The following is a 23,137-nucleotide window of genomic DNA, read 5'->3' on the forward strand; positions in this document are numbered from 1 at the left end:
TAACCACTCCCGTGTTAAATCCCTGCTTAAAGTGTCCGTTACTTATTGCTTAAAAGCTAATTGTTTTAATTCAGACTTTATTGTCAAGTTCTTAAAGTTTAATATTAATTTGGTTTTAGCGCGGTATTATGTACATTCGGGTAGAACGGGCGTTGAAATTATTTATTCCCTTTATATATATTCGGCTTCCATTTTAGAAGCGTCGCAACAATATATTATTCAAGTAAAATGATCTGCCAGTATGCCGTGCTTTGGGTGAAACTGAAATGTATTTTGAGAATATCCTCCTAATGTATTTTAGAGGATGAAGTTATCACTTTGCAGCAGTGTTTCTACTGCTTTAAAATCATTATTCCGCTGTCGTAATATTTCAGGGGCGGATTCTCGGTTCATAAATCAAGCTCCATCTCGATTGTGCGATTCCATTGAGCTTAAGCCGAGATTCCTGTGAATTCGAAATCAATAGAATTACTGCAATATCCTATGGTTTTAATGTGTATTTTCATGTTTCTTTTAAAATTATATGTTCACTTTGAACATGCTATCTAAAATAAAACCTTAAGAACCTGATTCTCAATCTAAACCTTGAATATGGCTCGCATAGTAGAAAGCTGTTTAAAGAACTCTGTAACCAATTTTCCATAAAAGATCCGCACTTATTTTTGACTTACCTTATTTATCATCAATATCATCACAATATGTATAAGCCAACGAGGGGACATTTTTAACATTAAGGGCAGAATGTAGTTGGGCTTAGGCTAGTTGGTCACAATACCCTGAACCTTCACTAGAGCGTTAGCCTATAAGTATTCTTTTTTTTTACTTTCGCTGATTGGTGCTCTCGTAATGGAATCAAAGCCTCTCCTCATATCAAGATCGTATTAAAAATGAAAACAGGATAAATTTAAAACAGAATCGACCTCTTGATATCATTGTCATATCACTAAATACTCTAGGTATGTCTCACGTCACGTGATATAGAAAACGACCCTTAAATACGGCGTACAAAGATGTCACATCGACCATTTCGTATCACACGAAGAAAACAAAATCCGAAAAATATCTAGCTAAACTCCTTTTTTCCCCTCAATAAAAATAAACAAATCAGTGCACTCGAATAAATCAAACCGCTTCCATATGCATTAGTATTCCGCGAAAACGTCAATTCGACGCAGTTTTGGGATAAGGAACTCCCCAACGATTGGGAAACCAATTTCCCGCGCGATTGTACATACCACAGATCAGTCGCCCACTAGATAGAACTTATTAACCTCCTAAGTACAGAGTTCCATTTAAAAAAAAACTAATTCAAATTGAACTATAATAGAATAAAAGAAGGTACCAAGTTAAAAAAACAGCAAAAAGATACTCTAGGAGTAGCCCCGTAGGTTTGTGTTCTGTTGTAGAATTCACTCTCACTGTACGTAAGCGTGAGCGAGATGGATGTGGGTGCTCGGGACCGTGGTTTTTTTATTTTAATTTTTTGTACGTTTTTAACAAAAAGTAATCGATGAGTTCCCTTAAAAATAAATTAGCGTATATTTAGAAGACATTTTATATTTTTAGCTTTTGTGCATAAATTATGAATTTTTAAAGTGCGTTGTAGATCTATGTTGGTATTTTGCATCTATAGGTACGTTTAAGACGATGGGCCGATTAATGAAACTTTGTATCTTACTGTGGGACTTAGTCAATTTGTGTAATAATGTCGTATAATATTTATTATTATTTATTTATCTTGTAGAAGCGGAAGTCAGTAAAAGGAGTTACAAAGAGACTTCCACTATTATTGCAAACTACAAACACTTTAGGAAAAAAAATGTTTCGTAGTAAAACATAGGTGATCGTGCGAAATTATGTAGGGTATAAGTGAGTGGTTCGGCATATCTGGCACCACGAGTAAAAGCTTCAATACGCGGAAGCCATAGGAGGTTAATCTATGGTACCTACTCAGCATAAAGCCCTTCACGCCGCAGTACAGTCACGTAGAATGAGTCAGACTGGTGCTATACTTATAAATAATGGCACTAGTCTATGGGTAATATAAATTCTTCAAGGCGTCTAAAGCTTTAAACAGAGCACGTTAGTGGTTGTCTATACTAGATGGATTTAGGAAGAATTTGCATCGAAAATGTAGGTACCTCTACCACTTGCACTTTAGTACAATGAGTACTGTACTTATTTATAGTGTATATTTTATAGTGTCTGATCGAACTCTATCTTTTACTGAAATCTAATGTTAGGTTTCTAGTTTCGGCTGATAGTTCGGTTTCTACATGATTTATGTAGATACCGAAACCTGCCGAAACTGAATTTTCGGCCGGTCGCTACCGAAAATACAGTGTCAGCGTGGCCGAAAGTTCAGGCAGTTTTTTGGGCGAAACCATACCTTCGGCCGAAATATGTTTTTATGCCCATCCATCCCAAAACGAAACTTCAGTCGAAAGCTAATTAATTTACTGGCACGCCCTTCAACTCAAACCGCTCGCATTTTAATGTGTGAAGTATCTATTATTATATTTGTCTCGGATGTCGCAATTATAAGGTTTGGTGGGTAATATTAATATGATCATCCGGGCGGGATTTTGTATTAAATTCTCATACCTTCTTTGTTCTCCAGAATGCAACAATCTTAATCTAGATCTAAGCATAAAAGTTATTTCTTAATAACATTTTTGAACCAGTTAATGAAATGACTTGCTCTAATTACAATAGTTCGTGTCATCTACGTTGACGCGCAGATAAGTCAAATCTAACCTTTAATGACATGACAATACGAGTCAAAGAACGCTTCCTCGTGAATGACAAGATGATTTTACATAATACATAACGTAACACATAGCACATGTCATATAAATGGAAACATATATGCGATTGAGACACGATTGAGACTTTCTCTAAAAATTAGAATAAAATTTCCTCCCTCTTCCTCGCGTTGTCTCGGCATTTTGCCACGGCTCATGGGAGCCTGGGGTCCGCTTGACAACTAATCCCAAGATTTGGCGTAAGCACTAGTTTTTACGAAAGAGACTGCCATCTGACCTTCCAACCCAGAGGGTAAACTAAGCCTTGTTGGATTTAGTCCGGTTTCTTCGCGATGTTTTCCTTTACCGAAAAGCGACTGGTAAATATCAAATGATATTTCGTACATACATAAGTTCCGAAAAACTCATTGGTAAATACGAGCCGGGGTTTGAACCCGCGACCTCCGGATTGCAGGTCGCACGCTCTTACTACTAAGCCACCAGCGCATCAAAAAAAATATAATAAAATGTACTCAAATAAAATAAAACAAAATGGGACCCTGTTTTTTTCTAAAAAGTAATTAATAAAGTGATGTGTTAGCCGATCCATTAAGTCCGTCCGATAAATCGGATCGACCCAGATCTTGTCATACATGTAATTTACAGATGGCAGGCTTACGGCTAGAATGGGGAAGGCTTTTAAAGGCTTTGTTATACGATTTATTAGTTGTATTGCACCTTTTTATTTGGCGACAAGTCTGAGTGTTATTGGGATGTAATATTTTATTAATTACTTATAAAAATGTGTTAAGGAAATTCGAAAAGGAACTCGATGTGTTTCGGAATTCCAGAATTCTGGTATTGAAATGAAATGAAAAATCTTCATTTTCAGGCAACTATGGGCCCATAGATAAATACCTTAACATATCATAAAATATAACTTTAAAACTAAAACACACACTATGGATGCGATGCATTTCGCAACCCCGCTGAGTCAGGGAGCCGGCCGCGGAACCGCCGAAACTTGACACCCTTCGGCCAAAACTCCTCCTTTATGAAGTTCGCTAGACGTTTCATGCCCTACTGCTAGTACCTACACAACTTAAACCTGTCATTAAAATTATAACAATATATCAATATAACAGCTCATCGGCTGTAATTTCATCCAAGCTTTTTGGAATCAACGGGCAAGCTTTTCGTGTAAAAACAAAACAATACCGCCAAAGCCATAACATTAACCACACCGCTACGCTTCGTAAACTATTTTCAACCTTCCGTCCCTCGTAAAAAAACTTAAAAAACTATAACCGCATGTCCGAAGGATATTAAATGTAACGTAGTAATAAGCATTTCGGAATCCAAATTAGTTTAGAAGCAGGAAGTGAAGCTAATAATCTATGATCGATCCTTGGGATACCCCGAAGTCCTAAACCTAATCGCGATCGCTCTGTCCCACTCTAACTCCCAATTCAATGGTATCGAATAAAAGGAACAGCACTATCTTACTTTTGTTTTGAAGTTTTGAGTGTAGTGGTTCGAATTAATGTCCGGGGTGCCCCCCCGGGCGGTAATCGGCCACTAATACGCATTCAATTTTAGTCTACATACCTATCATCGCTGTACTACGTTTTGGAATTAATTTCGATGTGGAATCTTATCTGCCTTCTGCTCGGTTCTCACCCAAGGGATCATTGACTGACAGTGACAGTATCGAAGTTAATGGTGATGAGAGTACGACTCACCACATAATTCCACATACTGTTTATGTTTAGGTTTTCAGATAGTTATTAGTGTAAATTGAAAAAAAGAAGCCAACAAGCTTTTAGTATGTAAGTTATGAATGTCATTTGAAAACCATTTATTTTATTTTTAAGGCAAAAAAATGTTGCAAAAACTTCATTTTTGCAACATTACGTACATGTACATGTACGTTCTAAAAATGAATGCTCTGTGCAGACGGCACATACTCTTAACTGATAGGTATTATTTTATCTTACTTTGATAGCTATAATATAGGTATATTATAATTACTTGCATGAATTGCATGTTTTCCACCATGTAAAAGAGATACGGTCTATCTGAGGTGGGGAATGTAAACGCTCCAGGTAGATTCTAATAATATTTATATATTTTTTCTTGTTTGAGTTAGTCAAAAATATCATGCAAAGATGTGAAAGAGTTGAAATTCGCCTTGTAAAATTGTAGTCCCGGTCCACTAACATAGGCCGCTTCAGCATATTTATTTTGCTCTTCCTTATATTTTTTCACTTAAGAACTAATTTAATTTTGTATTGAATTAAGAAATATTCAAAACGATTGTTCCGCAAAATTTTTCCAACTCCATTTTACGTTTATTTTGCACAACTATACTAATTTACATGGTGGGGTGCTACAATTAGCATAAAGTTTCCCCCAGTTTTTCGCGTTTTAGATAAAATGTGAGGAAAAGTGCTGAATGAGCCCCGACCTCATATCGCACGCCAAGTGAGAAAGCGAAAGAAGAAGCGAAATACAAGAAAAAATATATAAATATCATTAGAATTTACCTGGAGCGTTTACATTCCCCACCTCAGATAGACCGTCTCTCTTTTACAGTACCATGGAGCTGGTCTGATAATAAAAGTGGTAGATGGCAATTAAACTCAGGCTCAGGTGTTGAAAAGAAAAGTAGGTATCAACACAGTTGGCAATTTGGGCATTTATCGAAAAACTTTTAGCAGATTTTTTGAAACAAACTGACAGTTTTTTAATGAAATTTAAACCGTATTTATCCCAATTGCATTGCAGCCCCATTCATACGTTGACAGACATCCGTCCAAAGAAACTCTTAATTTAATCATATTTATCAATCATATTTTACTCCTACTATAATAGAATATGGTTAAATTAGGTATGCAAATAAAAAGTTTGCACTGAACCACGTAACTTTAGATTACATTGCTATGTAAATTTACATTCCTAATACTAGAATTTCCATACGATGAACTCATACTGGTAACTATTGGAATTCAACGTAGGTATCTAAACTAAGGCAACTCGGTTAATAAATTGGGATTTTGGGATCGCATTGAATTACAATCTTTGCTATGGCTATTCTTTACAAATAGAAAATGTTCTAAAACAGTATAATACAATACAACCAACTTAAAATTTCATAAAAGTAGACGATGTTATTGATAGGAAGCGATCTATTCCTGACGACCTCTTAGTTTGAGATAATATAATAACATTTTATGAAAAGCGTTATATATTCTACGTGTATTGGTTAAAGTAGTAGGTCTGCCTCTTGCTCTTATAAGTCTTGCAGGACTGCAAAGTCTGCAAGCAGGAGAGTTTAAGACACCATTTCTAAGACTGATACAAATTCTCCATACATAATACAGCCTAGGTTCGACAATTTGATTAACCCTCTCACGTCCAAATCGGTCTGTTTAAAATTCCTTCAACACTGCAGCATTTTAAATGGACTCTACATATACATGTGTGTTACCGACACATCCAAACGCGCTTTGAATTGGTAAAATTTGGATGACACGCGCGAAACCGTGAATGATTATAAACGTTACAACGAAACCCGTGATTAATTGGTAAATGTTATTCGTGATATCCCTAATTTGTCTTGTTACGCCGGTTTTAACGATTGTTATCAATTATTTATATCCGTGATCAATATATTTTATAAGATAAAGCCATAGGGAGATTTTTACTGGATTTAATAATATTTGAAGCAAAGAATAGCATCGGTAACTTTTATAAATATTATACTTTTAAACGTTTCCAAGAGTCTTTATTCATTAACTAAGAAACTGCTTTAAGAATTGATTGTTTCACTGCTTTCGCAACAAAGAACTTTAGATTAACGTGTCCATTCCTTTCGTGAATTTTAATAAAACAGGAGACGAATACAAAATCTGCGTCTAACACGAAATTGGTTTCCATCTTAACTTTCATTAACGGGAGGGAAAACGATTTAATAGCAGGAATAAAAGTAATAAAAACAGGTTTTTGTTCCCATTAACGCCTTTAAGAGAATTCTTTTCATAATATTTTTACAGGTTCTACTCGTTATTCGCATAACATATTTTTTCCGCTGAATATTTTTTCTGGCGAATTCTTTTTCGTGTATTGTTTTCCTTTAATGTGTTGTACAATTCACTCAACGTTAACGTGACAAGATAATCTTGTTAATGTTTATATATTCTGAGCTTGGTTTGTTTTATGACTTTTCCTGTCAAAAGTATATTTTTTTCACACTGCACCCACCTTAGCAAATTTCTGTTTGGCCCAGTGGTTGACTGGTAGAGAATGCCTTAAGGCATTAAGTCCGCCTATTGTACGTCATACTTGTACTTGTGCAATAAAGTTTAAATAATAATAATAAAAGTTATAGTAGGTATATGTACGCGACGTAGAAATGATTCGGCGAAAATACGGTATGAAACTTAAGTAAAACAATATGGTTTGTTTAAACAAAGGTTATATCACAGAATAAATTTAATAATAGTACTACTGTACAGAAATAACACTTCCTACTAGATCGAAGTTTGACAGCGATTCAGGGAAGAATCATATTGTCCCGTTCTAATGTATGGCACTATACCTTTCGGCTATTTAGGGTTGTCAAATTTCACGTAATTATCTGTGGTTGTGCGCGCAAAGGAATGTCAAATTTTGTCAACCCTAATAATTTCTCGTGGCAATTCTGAGCTGAGAGCGCCCGAAAGGTCGAGTGTCACCCCACTGGTTATATTACTATTGCGCGAAATAGTAGCTGCAAGTCTGTTGCGATCGAGTTTGTGACATTGCAAATGCACCTACAGGATGGACAGGATGCACCTACTCACTGTTTTGTGCATTACAAGAACATTCAATATTTCTGGTTGGTTTTAAGTGTTAGAACAAACCCACAATAGGAATATATGTTAATAACATCTTCCCGCGAGTTCGCCTGCGTGGAGTGATGAAGGTGAATGATAAATATTTTTATATCCTTCCCCGGGCCTCAAGCTATCACAATACCAAACTTCATTTAAACCGTTTCAACAGTTTAAGCGTGAAGAGTTAATAGACAGACATAGTTACGTTATGATTTAAGCAATTTTCCGTGGTTTCATCTCATCCACTCTTATACTTTTACTATCCGCCCTGGGTGCAGATCTTTGATTAGGAAACATACGGATATTTTTGAATCCCGTCGTCGAACAGAACTGGACGACAAGAGGGATGAGCTAAAAGCCCGACCACCAGCGGTGATCAGCTATAATTATATTGATGGTGTCCTCTCGTGCCCGTTGTGCGCACGGGTCTTTGCCAACAAGATCGGCTACGTCAGCCACACGAGAGCACATGAACGCCAAAAAAGGAGTTGAAGCAGTCGCCGTGGCCGAAAACGGTCAGGAGCATATAGTAGTATGCTTTTACTATGAGTGCATTTTTTCAAATACCTTTTTTCACATTATCAACTTTATACCACCTTTTACGATTTCCGTAGAGTCAAAGACTGAACACTAGGCCATTAATTATCAGCTCATAGTTCAGTGGCTCCGGATTTGCATCGGCAAGCGGGTCTATTAGGTAATGCGAAGTGGTTATCTATGTGGCATTTAGTGCCTATTTTACCTTATAAGATATGAATATGTACTTCTATTTATTAGTGAATTCATGTGGGTGCGTGGGGCGTAAGGCCTATTTTGGTTGTATTTCGAATGGAAAAATTTAATTCAGTCTGACCTATGCTAGCCTAGTTGTAGATAGACTCATAAGAGTTATGTTCACGACTTTTTCATTGGTCATAAATGAATTGCTGGTCATTCTTGGACAAATTTATAGTACTAAGTTCTATAATAAATGTTAATAATTGCGTTATGTAAAAAAATACGACGATATATATATATATATATATATATATATACAATCGCGTACATATATCTTGTACCACCTAAATAATATCACCCAGTATACCATCATATATATATATATATATATGTACGCGATTGTACTCATTATTATGATCCATTTTTACTGCAGCAATAACTGAAATCAATAAAAAACCTGGTTTTCATACAATTGTGGAATTGAATTTTAACCTTTTAAAAACCTGGTTTTCAAACAATTGTGGAATTGAATTTTAGTATAGAACACCTGGTCGCGTAGCCAACATGCCAATCGCTTACGCTCCGTAGCGAAGGAAACGCAACTGTCACAGTTGCACTTATATGGAAGCGTGATAGAGAGACACAAAGCGTTTAGTTATCATAGCGCAAGCGGTAGTGGTAGGCCGTCTGATCTTTTTTTACGATTTCAGGGTTAAATGCCCTCATAACAAAAGTTGGTAAAAGTAATGAGTACAATCATGTATTTATATTTTGCATCAGCTAAACAATTGCATTCCGTATGGAAAGCATCCATTACTCAAAAACAAAAAAAAAGTGTTTTTCACGCAAGAAAGCCTTGCCAGGATTTGAACACAGAATTTATTAGCTTAATACTAGACTAAATAGGTCGTCAAATGTTTCTGCTTTCAACGCATTGGTCAACCGATCAAGATACACACCTCAATAAATCTAATTATTACGAAGCCCGCTTCGGACACTACATTTAAACAAGGTGCGTGAGCAAGGTGCATAGGGGACACCTGCACACCTGCAGCCTTGCTATTGCTTCCCAGTGCTTACCAAACACTTAGGTACCTTATCAAATACTTACCTTATATTAGTTACGCAGAACCCAGATATTTCAGGCTTCCTGAGGATATGCCCAATCCAATGCCATTTGCGCGTTAGAAATAATGATTTCATGTGTAATGACACGTAAAGTAAAATATCCTACGCGTGTTCGGAGATCTATCTTATACTGGCTAAAGCACGCAAATTCCCGCTTGCGGTGAAGCGACGGGAATAACCTGCACTTTGATGTTATGTATCCGAACGTGCGAGGAATTAAAAAGAAACGTAAGCGTATGTTGACCTGCACCTGGGTTATTTGTTGTTTAATTCTCCAAACAAAGGGTGTCATTACCAATTTACTAGAATGAGATGTAAATTAAACACAGATTTATGAAAATTAAATATGAAGAATACTTTTTTGTTTCTATTATATACATCTTAATATTCATAATATGTAATAATAACTTTCCTCTTGATTGAAATATCACATTTCCGTGCGTACTGTCTATTTATAGAGCTTCTGTAGATATTCATTAGGAGAGATACGTACAAGGACGTAAACATTGAAAACTAGCGACCCGTCCCGGCTTCCCACGGATCTCACAAAACCTTATCAAAATAATATACCCTAAACCTTCCTCAAGAATCAGTCTATTCTATCCGTTCAGTCGTTTTTGAGTTTATCGCGAACATACATACACACAGACACGCGGCGGGTTTTATAAAGTGTAGTGATAGCGTAGCCAAACTCTAAAAATACCCCCCAGCCTATTCATCGCGTATCAAAAAGACAATGAAGTATACTTTCAAAATTAAAAGCATTTCACGTGCACACGTATTCAGTCTTCGATTAATTGGATAAAAATACTTCATTCGCTAACTAATCTTATCTTCTTCGTACGAACGTAAGAGCATCTCAAAAACAACCACAAGACCACGCAGAGCTTTAAGTTATTCCCGATCTGAATTTAGTGATAAACTAAAGATCGATTTTATTTGTATTCACATCGAGAATTCTTGGATTTACTGTCGATATTTATATCTACTCCCATAATTAAGCCGGACCAAGAATTTTGAGTATTTTAACAAAGTTTCAAAGGTTTAATCTTTAGCCATACCTTATTAAGTCAAAGCGAGAATTTTGAGTATTTTTCAAAGTTTTACGATTGTTTTATCAACGTCGCAGGTGTAAACTGGGGAATTAAATCAGTTGACATAGTGAGGAGATGTTTAACTCCTCTTAATTACGATTCGTGAGCTGAAGGCCATATGGCCATATCAGTTTGAAACTGCTAAGGCAGTCGTAGTAAGGCTAAAGGTTTACGATCTGACAATCGTCACACCGGATTACTGCAGCAGTTATAGTGCCAGTAATGCTGATCTGATGCATTGACATATATCTAAGGACGATGGACGCATCACGCGCGCGATTGGTCTCTACTGGTTGCGTTAGAATGCACGATTGGCTAGAATTCGTGAGTGACTCCACTGAACTAGCACCATTCATAGTGCCCGTAAGTCCTTAGGTATATGTCAATGAGCTGATGTACTTAGTCTGAATCCGAACGATACCTTTATTCAGTATTTTGTACTTCAATATGTTCACACGAGATCTCCTACTGTACTTTTGCGTTCATCTTTATCATGTTGTCATTGTAATAGGCAATGTTCGGAAAAACGCCCGTCATTTTGAAAACATAACCATAATTTAGGACCTATTTATGATTCGAAAATGTTCATTCACAGTCTACGGCATATTTATAATATTTATAATCGTTGACATTGGTATAAGGAAGTCTCTGTTGTACGAAAAAGGGTTGTTTTCAAAATGACGGGCGTTTTTCCGAGCTGTACCTTCCCCCATCTACTACTAAACTAATTAACTAAAATTCAACCAGGATTAAATAAAAATAGGAAAATAAATAAATTTGGCCATGTGATCGTCTAGTGTATTTACGTTGTGAACCTTAGTACCCTTCGTCTTTTATGTGAAAACTGATACGATTTGGATTTTTCAAACCTATCCCTAAATATCCTATGAATTTGTAAATATTCCTACTATATAATTTTATTAACACTATTGTTAGACAAATAAAAAAAATAGTAAATAATATATTTTTTTAGAAATTATCTCCTACCGGGCCCTACCGTGACCAGTTACCGTGAACAGTAGTAAGCCCTTTTTGTTTGTAATTTAAAAACTTATATTTTCCTTTTAATATATCTCTTCGCTAACCTAGCTAGCTAAAGGAAAATATTTATATGTAACCATTGTAACCATAAGTAAATATATTGCAAAGAATAGTAAGTACAAACATACTTTATCTACTGTCACGCCCGGATGAAGACGGGTCTCTAAGCTAATTAATACCCATTTTATTTTATTTTATGTTTAATAGGTATTCCTAAGCACTATGTAATATTACTCTACCAACGTTTCGTAACCTAATTTCAGACGAGAAGAAACGCCAAGAAACTCATCTGAATGTACTATTAATGTATGGAATACTGAAAACAATCGTCTATTAAATATGACTTTATGTACCCTTTAATTCCCCAGTTATAGAAAAGCTCAATTGTCACTAGTGAACTGCTCCGCCGGTCACTAGCTCCCTATAACAAAATTATTTAGTATGTCCTCAAATAACTTTGTTCCCCTATCTCACCCAATGTAAAAATATATAAACCTTCAATCATATTTAATGTACGAGCCTCAGTAACCCATCCATATGCTACTGAAGATAGATTTTAATTTATTTTGTAATTAAAAACAGTTAAAACTCTAATGATTTTAGTTTTGTATACAATCAAATTAAATGTGAAAGAAAATAAATAAACCTAACACCCAAATAATGACTCTACCCTAACTCTACCCCAAATTCACCTATTCTAATGTGTGTAAAACTAGAGGCGAACCTCTATTTTTACAGGGAGGAGTGTGTGTATGAGGGACCCTAATTTAAGCTCTAAACGTTCGGCCGACAAAACCGAGGTATAGCAAACCCTAGTGTCTGTGTGATTGCCTCCCTCCATCTGTGTTAGCCGAAGCCTGGGTACAGATGAATAAGGCGCCCTAACCATGTATATAATGTGTATAAATAAATATATTTAACAAGACAACGCTTCTTCAATTACCAACAGATTTCAATGAGTAAGGATTACTCCTAATGGTCCACACGTGAGACCCTCATATCCCTCTGTCAGACCTTGAAGAGAACGTAAGAGGTATAATCGTCACCTGTGTTGGTAAAAAGGCTGACGCCAGGCCCCTCTCGCGACCTGGACCTAACTCTCTACTGGATTCCCGAGTAAACCTGCTTGTCACCGTCAGGTTAGGTGTACTCGGTAGGTTGACCATGCAACCTGACACTGAACTGGCTCTAAAATACAAAAAATCCACAAAAATAAGTAAGTATTAACACTAAAATAACAATTGAACAGATTGACAAAGAACAGCATAGTAGCTACGCAATGTCAAACATTCAATCGTCAAAATAACAACCTTTGTTTTTACGTCTACGAATAAGCCAGAGAAAGTGACAATCCGACGGTCAAAAATATAATGGCGGTCCTGGCTTAAACTGAGCTATTTATAACTTTCGGCAACCGCTCCAGACGTGTTAGGCGTTTCTCTCGTACTTATCGCAGGGTAAAGGCACCAGTAGCCAGCCCCTCCACGAAATTTATATGTTCAAGAACGTCTCATTTGCCCACTAATTGATCAATAAGAATTATGAATGTTTTTACTCATCAATAATTTAATAAAGTTTAATTTTTATGAAGAATAAAACGTAATTTAATTTAGCTTATGGAAATATTTCATTAAATATAATGCAAGAGCCTTTCCGCCAGCAATCAGCCTTCCGTCTACCAAGACACAGCCTTTAAGTACCCAGTCTACAGCCATCCCATTTTAACGCTTGGCTATTGGATTCCAAGTTCCGTGATCTCAGTGTCCAGTGGTCAGCCACAGGATGACTACTGAGTATTCGATGTATTACAATGAAATAAAGTCATAATAATGTAGATATTTAAAGGTGCTTGATTTAACGACTTACATTGCATTTGAAAATAAAAAAAAAACTTGAAACCTATGCTCAGCCTCTATCGGCTGGCCTCTCGGTCCACGATCCCTTTAAAATTACTGCCTCAAACCCAGTAATCAGCCAGGGTTTACTTTAATATGGATTTATATTAATTTTCCACTTCTTCCAGACAAATGAAGTATTAATTACGTGAAGCAGAGTACATGCTTCTAAAAAAATATCACAATTCGGCTGCCGACGTTTGATCAAAATACCATGTGACGCTCCAAAAAATGGCGCATATGACATATCCCTTCATGTCAGAAGGCAGCACTTCTTTGAAGTAGTGTTGTGGTTTATGCTAAACAATTCTTTTAAAAATTAAGTTACTTTTCAATTCATACTTTATTAATCTATAATAACACCTACTTTTGGCACACTGGTGCATGGCTGAGCACTGATGCATTTACCTTATACGTTTGACTAATTTATTACCCTTTAAACTCGAGTACCAATCTCCTTTTCTGAGTAACGACCCACTACGAAATATGATTTAGTTAAAGTCTTTGTTTGTTGTTTAAAATTTCTCGTGAGAATATTTTGCTTCTATTCCATTAAACTTACGGAATTAATTTATTAGTTATATACATACTATTTACTAGTATTTTGATTAATATTGGAACATAATAATTGAAGTTTTTAGTTTATGAAAATGATATGGACCGATTATTTGTGCCAATTATTTTTATATGTTAACTAGATCTGCTAGTGCGTCTAGTTACAATCGCCCCCTCGAGAATTAGCATTGTATTGTTCCACACATACATGTATAATTCTCGAACCCTTATTCCAATAAAACTGAAAATTATATCCTAAATTTGTTGATATTATCCCCTTCCTTCCCCCCTTGTGTAAATGTAAATGTGTGGTGTATGGTGTGTGTTTAAACCAATACTCATTGATTGTGATTGATTCAGTACAAAACCCGGATCTCTGAATTTTAATAATGTATCATGATTATCTTTTCGTCACGATTTTCCTACCAGCGCAGGATATTGGGTCGTGAATCCAATAAGCTCTAGTAGCTCGATCTCATGGTTTCATCCTAGTCTATGGATCTTTCTATCCGGCGACTTAACCACATTGTCCGGTTAATAGATGAACCAACAAAACCTCCCTTCACAAAGTAGGAAAAACATTTGGTATAAGTACTGGGATATTCATTCTCCATTAGTCAAAGCTCAATCCGAATTCTATTACCCAATCACTCCTTCCAATCAAGTTTTCTTGGAGCATGTCTCATACATGAACCAGATATTTGACTTCAGACTGACTTCCATATTAACAGTAAAATGTTAAAAAAAAACTTAAATTATACCTTGATAACATCCTGATACTTGTACCAAAACATTATCTTTACAAACATAACATAGATATAAATTTAAAAATACTATGTAATGTCTGCAATTAAATACTATTAAAAATAATAAAAATATTCATCCAGACGAACCATTGAAAAATAATAAAATTTAAAATTATCTACCCTACTGTAAACACTTCACCGTTATGACATATGAAAATAAGTCTTACTTATGAACCGTTTAATACTATTATCTATCTTTCTATTTAATAATTAAATACATATAACCATTTCACACTCAAACCCATATTTGAAATAACTTGATAAAATTTATTTAAAAATGATGCATTAATATCTCTTTAGAATATAAAATTGTGATAATGCATGTTCATTGACATGTCATCATCGTGTTTTGCTGTCAAAGATCTCATTCACTATGAGGTGTGTAATTAGTCATGGTCTTAGCTTCTTGTGAAGTGTATAGTCAACAAAAACTACCCTTTGAAAATGGGTCGAATCGTCATACGATATTAGCCTACTGATAAGAATTTGTTGACTATTTTGTGTATTTCTTTGTAATAAAAATATCAACAAATCCAGGTTGATTGCAATCTGACATTTGTCTAATTGTAAAAATCCATATATACAAAAATATTACAAACTTTCACACACTTCTTGCAAAAACATCAAATATCCATTAGTCTATTCTTATAATTAAATAGTTAATCATCTTTCATTGGCTTTCATTTCCCAGTTCACTCAATCTATCCCAGACCATTTCTACAGATAGCCAAAGTCACGATATGCAACCAGAGTTAAAATGCATCCAATAAAACTTACTTTTGAAAAACAATATTTCAGACAACCCCAAGCTCCCTCCTATATATTGTATAACAATATCAAACGTAATGTGTATTGACAAAACTGTTTATATTTAAGTTAAAGTTGTTTGTTAAGATAACGTTAATACCGTACCGTTTTATTTAAGGTTACGTTATTACATCTTATCATGGCAACACTAAAACTCAATATTTTATCATGGCAACCCCGCAATGAAGCGTCCCGGAAGTGACAGAGGGGATGTGTTAAGCTTCTCTCTGATCAAACTGACCGTTGTCACTGGCTCAGTTTTGAATTTCACCCTGTGTCGTGAAGTGAAATGTAATTGTGAAGTGTAATAAATTTTGTTGCTGAAGAAAATAATTGGTAAGTTTTGAATGTATTACTTATTTTTTTTATATCATATCTAATCTTGTAAATTGGTAATTTTTGTTCATTTATGCTAAATTATTTTTTCCCGCCAATTCTAGCCTAAAATTTTATTTATTTAGTATTATCTTCGAATAATACCATGAATATTATAATTTTATCCTCTCTTGCTTTGCAGTATCAGATAAATATTTAATTAACATATTTTTAATATATACTTATCATATTTTATGATAATGTAACAAGTGTATTTAAACGACTTAATTAACTTTTAAGTAATCAAGAGTAATATTTTATTATTATTTTACTACCTTTTTCTAGACTGTTTAATTTTCTTTTTTTCATGTATGCTATAAATACTAGAAATGCCACAAACATATGATAACTATATGGTATTTGACCTATTCGGCCACTTTTGCTGAATATTCAGTATTCGGCCATTACCACTATTCAAATCATTTTTATCAAATACTTGTGTTATTTGTATTATCTAGGTCAATTAAATAACATTCTATCCTTTACTTGTACTCAAAACCACCACGCATTTTATAGTCCAGGTAGAGAAACCCTCGACGCATCGGCAAATTTTTTTTTAGAGACCCGAACATGTGCACTCAACTTGTCCTTAAACTTTTGCGTCTATTGTCTCAATTTTTTTATCACCGGCCGCATTGTCGGTCTTAACATTCTAAGTTTTATTATTTCAACATGTTTTTGTTTTAATCAATTTTTCCATTAACTTAAACCCAAGTTTAAAAAAAAATCTCAGTAATAAATCAAAGATCATTATTAATATATCGGTAAATGTTTTTTTTTTTTTGTACAATGAATTGTAGTTAATATTTTATTTCAATTAATTTCTTTACTAGCAACATCAGTAAATACTGAGTATTTCCCTTGTTTTGTCTATGGCGTCGCTAGAGTATAGCGCTAGTGGCGCCCCCTAGCATAAACCATAGGTCAATTTGTTATACACAAAGCCAAACTCTTTTTGAAGTGCTAGGTTGTGATTGTGACGTGTACATTATTTTTCTTTAAAATGAGACTTACTAAGATTGAACTTTTAATTTGTGAGTTCCCAATAATTTGGGATAGTAACGAGTTATATACTATGGAGATAAATTTTTGGCCGAATTCGCTCGCCAGGACTTATTAAAACTGTGCAAAAATGTAAAACCTTTTTTTAATTTAAATATTTTGACTATGAAAATAAGAAATTTCAAGGATCGTCTTCGCAGGTTTAAGATATAACTACAATTATATGTATGTTTTGTCAAATATATTATTTTAATAATCTTTTAATTATTATTCCAAAACTTTTGTAATGTTAAAAGAAAACATTTCTTATTACATCATGAAGAACATCAAGACCAAGTTTCAATAAGTTTAATTAATTCATCGATAGCATATGATTAATATATTTTATTTATAATTCATTCAATGAATCATACTTATTTCTTTTTAATTTTTCAGGCTCTAATGAATGAATCCGGGTTGCTGGATGAGTTGGGTGACCCTGAATCTACCCTTTAGGTAAGTAATACACTATTCTCTTTACTCTCTTTTTTTTCAGAACATTTTTTCCTAAAAATGTCAACTAGGTAGGACACGTTCAGTTATTTCAGTATATATTAGTTTACCGTAATGTTAATTTAAACTACATATTTAGTTTATATCTATGCTATAATACTATCCTGTTGCCATTATGTTATTAGTTCATTATATATAGGTATGATGAAAAAATTTTAACTCATTGGCCTACAATCTATTCTTTTTTCTTCTGAAGTCTTTTCTGTTTGCACTATAGATACTGATAAGAAAGTGTTGTTACGCCTACTTACTTGTTTTAAATGAACACTATTGCCTATATAATATGAATGAAATTTCATAACACAAAACAAGACGTATTAAGGAGTACCTGCGACCCTTTTTTTTTCCCGACCCTTTAAGTGGCCAAACGCGTCTCGCCTTGAGCGTCAGCTATTTTTAACACATGTAGAAATTTTACGGTTTTCAAATTTTTGCTTAAATATGATTTCAGATACGTAAGGCGTTTTTGAGTAAGCTGATATGTAATTAGTCCTCCTAATTATATGACGACATTTGATAAGTAAGTATACTTTTCCTAACCTAGCAGTTTTTTTATTTCATTTTGTTCATTTATTTATTAAATAAAACAAATTTAGTGAATTTCATCGCAATAACCAAATATTTACTGTAATTATTTTCGAACTAATTCCTCATAGCCAAATTTTTTTTTTGTTCCAAAAAGTGATATTCTCGTATATACCTATAATTAAAATTGTTTTGATAATTTTAGTTTCTTTATGATATATTGAAATCTTAATCTACGAAAATAAATACAAAACGCCTTTGTTCTCTGTTTAAACTGGATACTTCCCAATTTTCAGATGTTCCAAGTAACGAGGTATCGAGTGCCACTGAATGCTGTCCTGTTATTTTATTTTGAGGTAATTAAATTGCTTACTTGATATTAACATATTTTTCCAGATAATATTATGTAATATGATATTCATATTCATATTCATATTTATTATTAATAATGTACACATACATTACATGTCAAAATTACAATTTAGTTAATACTATGATACTATGTATGATTAATATATATTTTTTAAAATCATTTTATGAACTAAAAATCATTACTGCTAGTCTTAGTCTCTCTTTAGTTTAAATATAAAAATTGTTAATTAAAACTATATATATAATTATTTTTTTCCGAAAATTTCACTACCGCTATTTGTGCCTTCGGGTAACATAAGGTAGCCCAACTCTTTAATATACAAGCTTATAGGGTAATATATATTTTTTTTTTGATTAATACACTCCATTTTTATGAACAATACACAAATCAAGTTCATTCATTTTATTTCCTACTCTATGTATAATTGAATGAAGCGACTTGTATATGTGAATAGTGTTACTTCCACACATACAGACTACTGTTATGCCGGATGTGGATTGAAGACCCTATTCTAACCTACCTATATAATTTACATTTCAAAAAAAACTTAAACCTAATTTGTCGTTTGTTATTTATTTTTATAAGTAATTATTAAAAGTTTCTATAACAATATTACTTTTGTAAACATTTTTGGTAACACTTAATAATAATAAAAATATTAATAATTTCAGCTAAACTACCACATTCAGCATCTCTACACTCGACCCGCGACCCCAAGAACCAGTGTTCTTCTACTCTAGACTTGGTAAGTACAAAAATATTACTTTTATTTTTAAGGATACAAAAATATGACTTAATACCTAATACACTTATCATTTTAATATTTATTCTATTTTATAACTATTATTTGATTCTAAAAATTATTTTTCTAGTCCAATCTTTTTATATTGAACCACAACAATACGAAGTATAAATGTTTTTATTTATAATCATTAATTTCAGTCAAACATTACGTTCGCCGGATCAGCTATTTTTACTCAATTCGCCTTTATAATATCTTGACAAATGAATTGCATTATATTTCCCTCTGAATAAATTCGTGTATGGATCAACTAGAATATATACGTTTGGATAGGGAATTGCTGCAATTACATAAGGACCTTCATAAATTGATTCGAACTTTTTTGTAATCTTTTGCTGAGCATTTGATTTATTTAACTTTTTTATTTTAACCCAATCCCCTATTTGAAATTGAATCAGTCTAAAACTTTGATTAAACTTGGCCTGCCTTATCTCAGCTGCTTTCTTAAAATTTTCTCTAACCTTTTGCCTAATGTCCGCTATGTTTTTCTTCATATGACTAAGAATTTCCTTGTCAAATGATAACTGCGTAGGCTGACCATACATTATTTCACATGGGGTGAACCCTGTACTATCGTGTAACGTATTGTTATATAAAGTTTCTATCTTAGGTAATATTTTCACCCAACTTTGATGTCGTTTTTCACAGTAAGTCCTAAATAAAACTCCGAGTTGCCTATTCACACGCTCTGTAGTGTTAGGTCGAGGATTTCTAACTGTCGTATAAATAGTTTTGACCCCCTTTTCTTTCATAAATTCCCTCCATTGACCACTAATAAACTGCGAACCATTATCTGTTAAAACTGCTTTTGGTTGTATAATTTTAAAGAATTTTTTCATGCTAATTACGACAGATAATGCTGTAGCCTTCCGTAGTGCGAATAGTTTGATGAATTTGCTAAATGAATCTTGAACTACCAAAATGTAATTCATTCCGAATTGTCCTGATGGTAAAGGCCCGTAAAGATCTGCCATGAATAAATCTCCAATATCATAAAAATGTGGAACGCTTCACGATTTTGCGTTTTTAATATTGTATATAATAGTCTTCTTCTCTTCAGCAGATAGTTCGTTTTCACTGCCTGAAACTATTTCAGTACACTGTGTATCTTCTAATGGTTGTTGTGATGTTGTATCTGCTGTTTCTATAGCTTCCACTTGTACAGGACTAATTGCCGTTGCAAGCTCGTTCCGTAACTGACTAAGCCCCTCTGTCATTTTCTGTTCAGTCTGTTTCAGCAAGTGATAGAACAATCCACGTCTTACATCCGATTTCTTTTTTATAATTCCACGAGCTACTCGTGCTTTTTGATTAATACGTTTAGTAATGCTTTTCTCGACAGATGGCGTAGCTTGTTGTATGCTTTGACGCGTAGATTTTGATTTAGCTGCTGCCGTTCGCTTCCTTGTGGCCCTCTCCATTTTATTTATTTTTAATAATTTTATTCACTTTATAACACTGATTTAACACTTTTTTCACTTATATAAACACTTATTAAACACACTTATTTAACACATGAATTTTTAACTTTATAAACTAAAAACATAATTTAGTCACTTTTTAAACACTCACTGGATTTCTACACTGTGTTGGTAAAAAAACGTATATGTATACATCCGTACATATACATATATGTACATTTGTTTAATGAAAACGAAACTATCGCACGCTATCTTTTTGTTTGGACTCGCATAACGCATTTTAGTTTTAGCTAATTTTAATTGACTATTTATACTAATGTATTTTTGTGTTTGTTTCAGGTAATATTAGTCCCTACAATGCAAGTTACATCGGTAGAGTGAAGCCAAGAGGAGAAAAAATTATATTGATAATATTATAATATATAGATATAATTTAAAAAAAATTCAAGAAAAATCCAAAACATATTGTTCACATTCCAGTTTTCTTACGGCAGCAAAAATGTAGCCTACGAGGCTACTCTATGTAATAAACTATTTATATATATAATCCTGGTCATTCCGGCACCAAAAATGTACCTTCCCCCATCTACTACTAAACTAATTAACTAAAATTCAACCAGGATTAAATAAAAATAGGAAAATAAATAAATTTGGCCATGTGATCGTCTAGTGTATTTACGTTGTGAACCTTAGTACCCTTCGTCTTTTATGTGAAAACTGATACGATTTGGATTTTTCAAACCTATCCCTAAATATCCTATGAATTTGTAAATATTCCTACTATATAATTTTATTAACACTATTGTTAGACAAATAAAAAAAATAGTAAATAATATATTTTTTTAGAATTTATCTCCTACCGGGCCCTACCGTGACCAGTTACCGTGAACAGTAGTAAGCCCTTTTTGTTTGTAATTTAAAAACTTATATTTTCCTTTTAATATATCTCTTCGCTAACCTAGCTAGCTAAAGGAAAATATTTATATGTAACCATTGTAACCATAAGTAAATATATTGCAAAGAATAGTAAGTACAAACATACTTTATCTACTGTCACGCCCGGATGAAGACGGGTCTCTAAGCTAATTAATACCCATTTTATTTTATTTTATGTTTAATAGGTATTCCTAAGCACTATGTAATATTACTCTACCAACGTTTCGTAACCTAATTTCAGACGAGAAGAAACGCCAAGAAACTCATCTGAATGTACTATTAATGTATGGAATACTGAAAACAATCGTCTATTAAATATGACTTTATGTACCCTTTAATTCCCCAGTTATAGAAAAGCTCAATTGTCACTAGTGAACTGCTCCGCCGGTCACTAGCTCCCTATAACAAAATTATTTAGTATGTCCTCAAATAACTTTGTTCCCCTATCTCACCCAATGTAAAAATATATAAACCTTCAATCATATTTAATGTACGAGCCTCAGTAACCCATCCATATGCTACTGAAGATAGATTTTAATTTATTTTGTAATTAAAAACAGTTAAAACTCTAATGATTTTAGTTTTGTATACAATCAAATTAAATGTGAAAGAAAATAAATAAACCTAACACCCAAATAATGACTCTACCCTAACTCTACCCCAAATTCACCTATTCTAATGTGTGTAAAACTAGAGGCGAACCTCTATTTTTACAGGGAGGAGTGTGTGTATGAGGGACCCTAATTTAAGCTCTAAACGTTCGGCCGACAAAACCGAGGTATAGCAAACCCTAGTGTCTGTGTGATTGCCTCCCTCCATCTGTGTTAGCCGAAGCCTGGGTACAGATGAATAAGGCGCCCTAACCATGTATATAATGTGTATAAATAAATATATTTAACAAGACAACGCTTCTTCAATTACCAACAGATTTCAATGAGTAAGGATTACTCCTAATGGTCCACACGTGAGACCCTCATATCCCTCTGTCAGACCTTGAAGAGAACGTAAGAGGTATAATCGTCACCTGTGTTGGTAAAAAGGCTGACGCCAGGCCCCTCTCGCGACCTGGACCTAACTCTCTACTGGATTCCCGAGTAAACCTGCTTGTCACCGTCAGGTTAGGTGTACTCGGTAGGTTGACCATGCAACCTGACACTGAACTGGCTCTAAAATACAAAAAATCCACAAAAATAAGTAAGTATTAACACTAAAATAACAATTGAACAGATTGACAAAGAACAGCATAGTAGCTACGCAATGTCAAACATTCAATCGTCAAAATAACAACCTTTGTTTTTACGTCTACGAATAAGCCAGAGAAAGTGACAATCCGACGGTCAAAAATATAATGGCGGTCCTGGCTTAAACTGAGCTATTTATAACTTTCGGCAACCGCTCCAGACGTGTTAGGCGTTTCTCTCGTACTTATCGCAGGGTAAAGGCACCAGTAGCCAGCCCCTCCACGAAATTTATATGTTCAAGAACGT

The 23,137-nt window shown here is 34.0% G+C and overlaps 1 protein-coding gene and 1 long non-coding RNA gene across 4 annotated transcripts in view; both read left to right on the forward strand.

Moving 5' to 3' along the window:
* LOC133526352 (MOXD1 homolog 1-like) overlaps window positions 1-23,137 on the forward strand; it is a 122,347-nt gene that overhangs the window by 73,672 nt on the left and 25,538 nt on the right. The gene's annotated exons all lie outside the window — the stretch shown is intronic.
* On the forward strand, window positions 14,936-21,171 carry LOC133526364 (uncharacterized). The gene is made up of 6 exons (XR_009800718.1): window positions 14,936-16,000; window positions 17,477-17,536; window positions 18,045-18,113; window positions 18,415-18,474; window positions 19,163-19,236; window positions 21,054-21,171. It is a non-coding gene; the product is annotated as an uncharacterized LOC133526364 (long non-coding RNA).

The sequence above is a fragment of the Cydia pomonella genome, chromosome 16 (genome assembly GCF_033807575.1).
Source record: "Cydia pomonella isolate Wapato2018A chromosome 16, ilCydPomo1, whole genome shotgun sequence".
Classification (NCBI taxonomy): Eukaryota; Metazoa; Arthropoda; class Insecta; order Lepidoptera; family Tortricidae; genus Cydia; species Cydia pomonella.